The sequence below is a fragment of the Cherax quadricarinatus genome, chromosome 12 (assembly GCF_038502225.1).
Source record: "Cherax quadricarinatus isolate ZL_2023a chromosome 12, ASM3850222v1, whole genome shotgun sequence".
Classification (NCBI taxonomy): domain Eukaryota; kingdom Metazoa; phylum Arthropoda; class Malacostraca; order Decapoda; family Parastacidae; genus Cherax; species Cherax quadricarinatus.
Window position 1 is genome coordinate 55,000,142 of NC_091303.1, and position 8,286 is coordinate 55,008,427.

General features: G+C 43.8%; 1 protein-coding gene across 2 annotated transcripts in view; it reads right to left on the reverse strand.

The window, feature by feature from the left end:
- Positions 1 to 6,383, reverse strand: part of LOC128686688 (potassium channel subfamily K member 18) — a 239,535-nt gene extending 233,152 nt beyond the window's left edge. For both annotated transcript variants that reach the window (XM_070084356.1, XM_053773719.2), the window contains exon 1: positions 6,337 to 6,383. The gene's annotated coding sequence lies outside the window, so the exon portion shown is untranslated. The remainder of the gene's footprint in view (positions 1 to 6,336) is intronic.
- Between the last annotated feature and the right edge of the window lie 1,903 nt (positions 6,384 to 8,286).

The window sequence follows — 8,286 nt, forward strand, 5'->3', positions numbered from 1 at the left end:
GTTAACCCTTTTAGGGCTTAGTTCCTGGGCCTTTTGTACATCTTCGTGCTCATGTGCTACCGTCCACAGGACGGAGATGAGGTGCACAATATGAGGTGCACAATATGAGGTGCACAATATGAGGTGCACAATATGAGGTGCACAATATGAGGTGCACAATAAACTAGCCACTTCGGTGGCAAAATCTAAATCTATCACTATGTAACTCATCTTCTCTGTAACTCATCACTGTGTAACTCATCACTGTGTAACTCATCACTGTGTAACTCATCACTGTGTAACTCATCACTGTGTAACTCATCACTGTGTAACTCATCACTGTGTAACTCATCACTGTGTAACTCATCACAACGTAACTCATCACAACGTAACTCATCACTGTGTAACTCATCACTGTGTAACTCATCACTGTGTAACTCATCACTGTGTAACTCATCACTGTGTAACTCATCACTGTGTAACTCATCACTGTGTAACTCATCACAACGTAACTCATCACAACGTAACTCATCACAACGTAACTCATCACAACGTAACTCATCACTGTGTAACTCATCACTGTGTAACTCATCACTGTGTAACTCATCACTGTGTAACTCATCACTGTGTAACTCATCACTGTGTAACTCATCACTGTGTAACTCATCACTGTGTAACTCATCACTGTGTAACTCATCACTGTGTAACTCATCACTGTGTAACTCATCACTGTGTAACTCATCACTGTGTAACTCATCACTGTGTAACTCATCACTGTGTAACTCATCACTGTGTAACTCATCACTGTGTAACTCATCACTGTGTAACTCATCACAACGTAACTCATCACAACGTAACTCATCACTGTGTAACTCATCACTGTGTAACTCATCACTGTGTAACTCATCACTGTGTAACTCATCACTGTGTAACTCATCACTGTGTAACTCATCACTGTGTAACTCATCACTGTGTAACTCATCACTGTGTAACTCATCACTGTGTAACTCATCACTGTGTAACTCATCACTGTGTAACTCATCACTGTGTAACTCATCACTGTGTAACTCATCACTGTGTAACTCATCACTGTGTAACTCATCACTGTGTAACTCATCACTGTGTAACTCATCACTGTGTAACTCATCACTGTGTAACTCATCACTGTGTAACTCATCACTGTGTAACTCATCACTGTGTAACTCATCACTGTGTAACTCATCACTGTGTAACTCATCACAACGTAACTCATCACAACGTAACTCATCACTGTGTAACTCATCACTGTGTAACTCATCACTGTGTAACTCATCACTGTGTAACTCATCACTGTGTAACTCATCACTGTGTAACTCATCACTGTGTAACTCATCACTGTGTAACTCATCACTGTGTAACTCATCACTGTGTAACTCATCACTGTGTAACTCATCACTGTGTAACTCATCACTGTGTAACTCATCACAACGTAACTCATCACTGTGTAACTCATCACTGTGTAACTCATCACTGTGTAACTCATCACTGTGTAACTCATCACTGTGTAACTCATCACTGTGTAACTCATCACTGTGTAACTCATCACAACGTAACTCATCACTGTGTAACTCATCACTGTGTAACTCATCACTGTGTAACTCATCACTGTGTAACTCATCACTGTGTAACTCATCACACAGCTGCTGCCACTGTTGTGACTATCACATATTTCTTTAACAATCACTGTGATGATAACCACGGCTGGTTTACCAAGGATCACTGTGATGATAACCACGGCTGGTTTACCAACAATCACTGTAATGATAACCACGGCTGGTTTACCAACAATCACTGTGATGATAACCACGGCTGGTTTACCAACAATCACTGTGATGATAACCACGGCTGGTTTACCAACAATCACTGTAATGATAACCACGGCTGGTTTACCAACAATCACTGTGATGATAACCACGGCTGGTTTACCAACAATCACTGTGATGATAACCACGGCTGGTTTACCAACAATCACTGTGATGATAACCACGGCTGGTTTACCAACAATCACTGTAATGATAACCACGGCTGGTTTACCAACAATCACTGTGATGATAACCACGGCTGGTTTACCAACAATCACTGTAATGATAACCACGGCTGGTTTACCAACGATCACTGTGATGATAACCACGGCTGGTTTACCAACGATCACTGTGATGATAACCACGGCTGGTTTACCAACAATCACTGTGATGATAACCACGGCTGGTTTACCAACGATCACTGTGATGATAACCACGGCTGGTTTACCAACAATCACTGTGATGATAACCACGGCTGGTTTACCAACGATCACTGTGATGATAACCACGGCTGGTTTACCAACAATCACTGTGATGATAACCACGGCTGGTTTACCAACAATCACTGTGATGATAACCACGGCTGGTTTACCAACAATCACTGTGATGATAACCACGGCTGGTTTACCAACAATCACTGTGATGATAACCACGGCAGGTTTACCAACGATCAATGTGATGATAACCACGGCTGGTTTACCAACGATCACTGTGATGATAACCACGGCTGGTTTACCAACGATCACTGTGATGATAACCACGGCTGGTTTACCAACGATCACTGTGATGATAACCACGGCTGGTTTACCAACAATCACTGTGATGATAACCACGGCTGGTTTACCAACAATCACTGTGATGATAACCACGGCAGGTTTACCAACGATCAATGTGATGATAACCACGGCTGGTTTACCAACGATCACTGTGATGATAACCACGGCTGGTTTACCAACGATCACTGTGATGATAACCACGGCTGGTTTACCAACGATCACTGTGATGATAACCACGGCTGGTTTACCAACAATCACTGTGATGATAACCACGGCTGGTTTACCAACAATCACTGTGATGATAACCACGGCTGGTTTACCAACAATCACTGTGATGATAACCACGGCTGGTTTACCAACGATCACTGTGATGATAACCACGGCTGGTTTACCAACAATCACTGTGATGATAACCACGGCTGGTTTACCAACGATCACTGTGATGATAACCACGGCTGGTTTACCAACAATCACTGTAATGATAACCACGGCTGGTTTACTAACAATCACTGTAATGATAACCACGGCTGGTTTACCAACAATCACTGTAATGATAACCACGGCTGGTTTACCAACGTTCACTGTGATGATAACCACGGCAGGTTTACCAACGATCACTGTGATGATAACCACGGCAGGTTTACCAACAATCACTGTAATGATAACCACGGCTGGTTTACTAACAATCACTGTAATGATAACCACGGCTGGTTTACCAACGATCACTGTAATGATAACCACGGCTGGTTTACCAACAATCACTGTAATGATAACCACGGCTGGTTTACCAACGATCACTGTGATGATAACCACGGCTGGTTTACCAACAATCACTGTGATGATAACCACGGCTGGTTTACCAACAATCACTGTAATGATAACCACGGCTGGTTTACCAACGATCACTGTGATGATAACCACGGCTGGTTTACCAACGATCACTGTGATGATAACCACGGCTGGTTTACCAACAATCACTGTGATGATAACCACGGCTGGTTTACCAACAATCACTGTAATGATAACCACGGCTGGTTTACCAACGATCACTGTGATGATAACCACGGCTGGTTTACCAACAATCACTGTGATGATAACCACGGCTGGTTTACCAACGATCACTGTGATGATAACCACGGCTGGTTTACCAACGATCACTGTGATGATAACCACGGCTGGTTTACCAACAATCACTGTGATGATAACCACGGCTGGTTTACCAACGATCACTGTGATGATAACCACGGCTGGTTTACCAACGATCACTGTGATGATAACCACGGCTGGTTTACCAACGATCACTGTGATGATAACCACGGCAGGTTTACCAACAATCACTGTAATGATAACCACGGCTGGTTTACCAACAATCACTGTAATGATAACCACGGCTGGTTTACCAACGATCACTGTGATGATAACCACGGCTGGTTTACCAACGATCACTGTGATGATAACCACGGCTGGTTTACCAACGATCACTGTGATGATAACCACGGCTGGTTTACCAACGATCACTGTAATGATAACCACGGCTGGTTTACCAACAATCACTGTGATGATAACCACGGCTGGTTTACCAACGATCACTGTGATGATAACCACGGCTGGTTTACCAACAATCACTGTAATGATAACCACGGCTGGTTTACCAACGATCACTGTGATGATAACCACGGCTGGTTTACCAACAATCACTGTAATGATAACCACGGCTGGTTTACCAACGATCACTGTGATGATAACCACGGCTGGTTTACCAACGATCACTGTGATGATAACCACGGCTGGTTTACCAACGATCACTGTGATGATAACCACGGCTGGTTTACCAACGATCACTGTGATGATAACCACGGCTGGTTTACCAACGATCACTGTGATGATAACCACGGCTGGTTTACCAACAATCACTGTGATGATAACCACGGCTGGTTTACCAACGATCACTGTGATGATAACCACGGCTGGTTTACCAACAATCACTGTGATGATAACCACGGCTGGTTTACCAACGATCACTGTGATGATAACCACGGCTGGTTTACCAACAATCACTGTGATGATAACCACGGCTGGTTTACCAACGATCACTGTGATGATAACCACGGCTGGTTTACCAACAATCACTGTGATGATAACCACGGCTGGTTTACCAACGATCACTGTGATGATAACCACGGCTGGTTTACCAACGATCACTGTGATGATAACCACGGCTGGTTTACCAACAATCACTGTGATGATAACCACGGCTGGTTTACCAACGATCACTGTAATGATAACAACGGCTGGTTTACCAACGATCACTGTGATGATAACCACGGCTGGTTTACCAACGATCACTGTGATGATAACCATGGCTGGTTTACCAACGATCACTGTGATGATAACCACGGCTGGTTTACCAACGATCACTGTAATGATAACCACGGCTGGTTTACCAACGATCACTGTGATGATAACCACGGCTGGTTTACCAACGATCACTGTGATGATAACCATGGCTGGTTTACCAACGATCACTGTGATGATAACCACGGCTGGTTTACCAACAATCACTGTAATGATAACCACGGCTGGTTTACCAACAATCACTGTGATGATAACCACGGCAGGTTTACCAACGATCACTGTGATGATAACCACGGCAGGTTTACCAACAATCACTGTAATGATAACCACGGCTGGTTTACCAACGATCACTGTGATGATAACCACGGCTGGTTTACCAACAATCACTGTAATGATAACCACGGCTGGTTTACCAACGATCACTGTGATGATAACCACGGCAGGTTTACCAACGATCACTGTGATGATAACCACGGCTGGTTTACCAACGATCACTGTGATGATAACCACGGCAGGTTTACCAACGATCACTGTGATGATAACCACGGCAGGTTTACCAACGATCACTGTGATGATAACCACGGCTGGTTTACCAACGATCACTGTGATGATAACCACGGCAGGTTTACCAACGATCACTGTGATGATAACCACGGCTGGTTTACCAACGATCACTGTGATGATAACCACGGCTGGTTTACCAACGATCACTGTGATGATAACCACGGCTGGTTTACCAACGATCACTGTGATGATAACCACGGCTGGTTTACCAACGATCACTGTGATGATAACCACGGCTGGTTTACCAACGATCACTGTGATGATAACCACGGCTGGTTTACCAACGATCACTGTGATGATAACCACGGCAGGTTTACCAACGATCACTGTGATGATAACCACGGCTGGTTTACCAACAATCACTGTGATGATAACCACGGCAGGTTTACCAACGATCACTGTGATGATAACCACGGCAGGTATACCAACGATCACTGTAATGATAACCACGGCAGGTTTACCAACGATCACTGTAATGATAACCACGGCAGGTTTACCAACGATCACTGTGATGATAACCACGACTGGTTTACCAACGATCACTGTGATGATAACCACGGCAGGTTTACCAACAATCACTGTGATGATAACCACGGCAGGTTTACCAACGATCACTGTAATGATAACCACGGCAGGTTTACCAACGATCACTGTGATGATAACCACGGCTGGTTTACCAACGATCACTGTGATGATAACCACGGCAGGTTTACAAGTGTATAACACATCAGTATTATACAAGACCATGTCCACTGGTTATGTTTTATTAATGTTTGCAATAAATATGCGTTTATATACTGGTGCCGCTACCGCAAAGGTACCTGTGCCCACTGCCGCAGTCACCTGCCCACTGCCCGGCCACCTGCCCACTACCCAACTAAGGCTTACTTGGCCCTGCCTTCTCTTCATCCACATTCATCTGGCCACACACTTCAGATGGAAGAGGATCCATAAAGCCGTAAGGGCTCTTGTTCTAAGGAATTGCAATTACTCTTTCCCTCGTAAGATTTATCTCATTACCTCTGGTTCCCGTCGCTGTACGACACCCACGGCTCAACTCATCCTGATAATAGTCATAATACATATTCGTATCCCTAGAAGGGTATCTAACCATTTATTACCTCCCCCCCCCCGGTCTCCTGGGCACCATTGTACGTGACTGCAACAGTGTAAACTAATGCTTAAGTTTATATTGGAATTAAATATTTTCGTTGAATATTTTGGGCGAATCATTGAAGACAATCACAAGTCTTCATGTGGAAACTACTGTCTCAGGATATATACTGTGTAAATCAGCATTCAAGCTAAATTAAATAGACATTATCTTGTAATCTCAGAGTGATTAATATCCTAAAATACACAAGCACATTATTATTGACTGCGACCAAATATTACATTAAAGTTATCGGCTTTTAACGTTTCTCGTTAATTAGACGCGACGCTCCGACGTTATTATGTAGTTTCTCGTTAATTAGACGCGACGCTCCGACGTTATTATGTATAAAACAGTATTTCAGATATTCAATTTTTTTCTCTAATAAGGTTGATCAGCGTCAGAATTAATAAGTAAATAAGTATATAAGTAAGTTATATTTAAGTTTTGGGTACATACACAAACTATTTATATTGAAGTTGAACTGACACAGATTTTATAGACAAGTGATACTTAATGTGTTATCCCATAGCGTACTCGTGGGGCCCCTGATACTTAATGTGTTATCCCATAGCGTACTCGTGGGGCCCCTGATACTTAATGTGTTATCCCATAGCGTACTCGTGGTGCCCCTGATACTTAATGTGTTATCCCATAGCGTACTCGTGTGGCCCCTGATACTTAATGTGTTATCCCATAGCGTACTCGTGTGGCCCCTGATACTTAATGTGTTATCCCATACCGTACTCGTGTGGCCCCTGATACTTAATGTGTTATCCCATAGCGTACTCGTGTGGCCCCTGATACTTAATGTGTTATCCCATAGCGTACTCGTGTGGCCCCTGATACTTAATGTGTTATCCCATAGCGTACTCGTGGTGCCCCTGATACTTAATGTGTTATCCCATACCGTACTCGTGTGGCCCCTGATACTTAATGTGTTATCCCATAGCGTACTCGTGGTGCCCCTGATACTTAATGTGTTATCCCATACCGTACTCGTGTGGCCCCTGATACTTAATGTGTTATCCCATAGCGTACTCGTGTGGCCCCTGATACTTAATGTGTTATCCCATACCGTACTCGTGTGGCCCCTGATACTTAATGTGTTATCCCATACCGTACTCGTGTGGCCCCTGATACTTAATGTGTTATCCCATACCGTACTCGTGTGGCCCCTGATACTTAATGTGTTATCCCATAGCGTACTCGTGGTGCCCCTGATACTTAATGTGTTATCCCATACCGTACTCGTGTGGCCCCTGATACTTAATGTGTTATCCCATAGCGTACTCGTGGTGCCCCTGATACTTAATGTGTTATCCCATACCGTACTCGTGTGGCCCCTGATACTTAATGTGTTATCCCATAGCGTACTCGTGGTGCCCCTGATACTTAATGTGTTATCCCATACCGTACTCGTGTGGCCCCTGATACTTAATGTGTTATCCCATAGCGTACTCGTGGTGCCCCTGATACTTAATGTGTTATCCCATACCGTACTCGTGTGGCCCCTGATACTTAATGTGTTATCCCATAGCGTACTCGTGGTGCCCCTGATACTTAATGTGTTATCCCATACCGTACTCGTGTGGCCCCTGATACTTAATGTGTTATC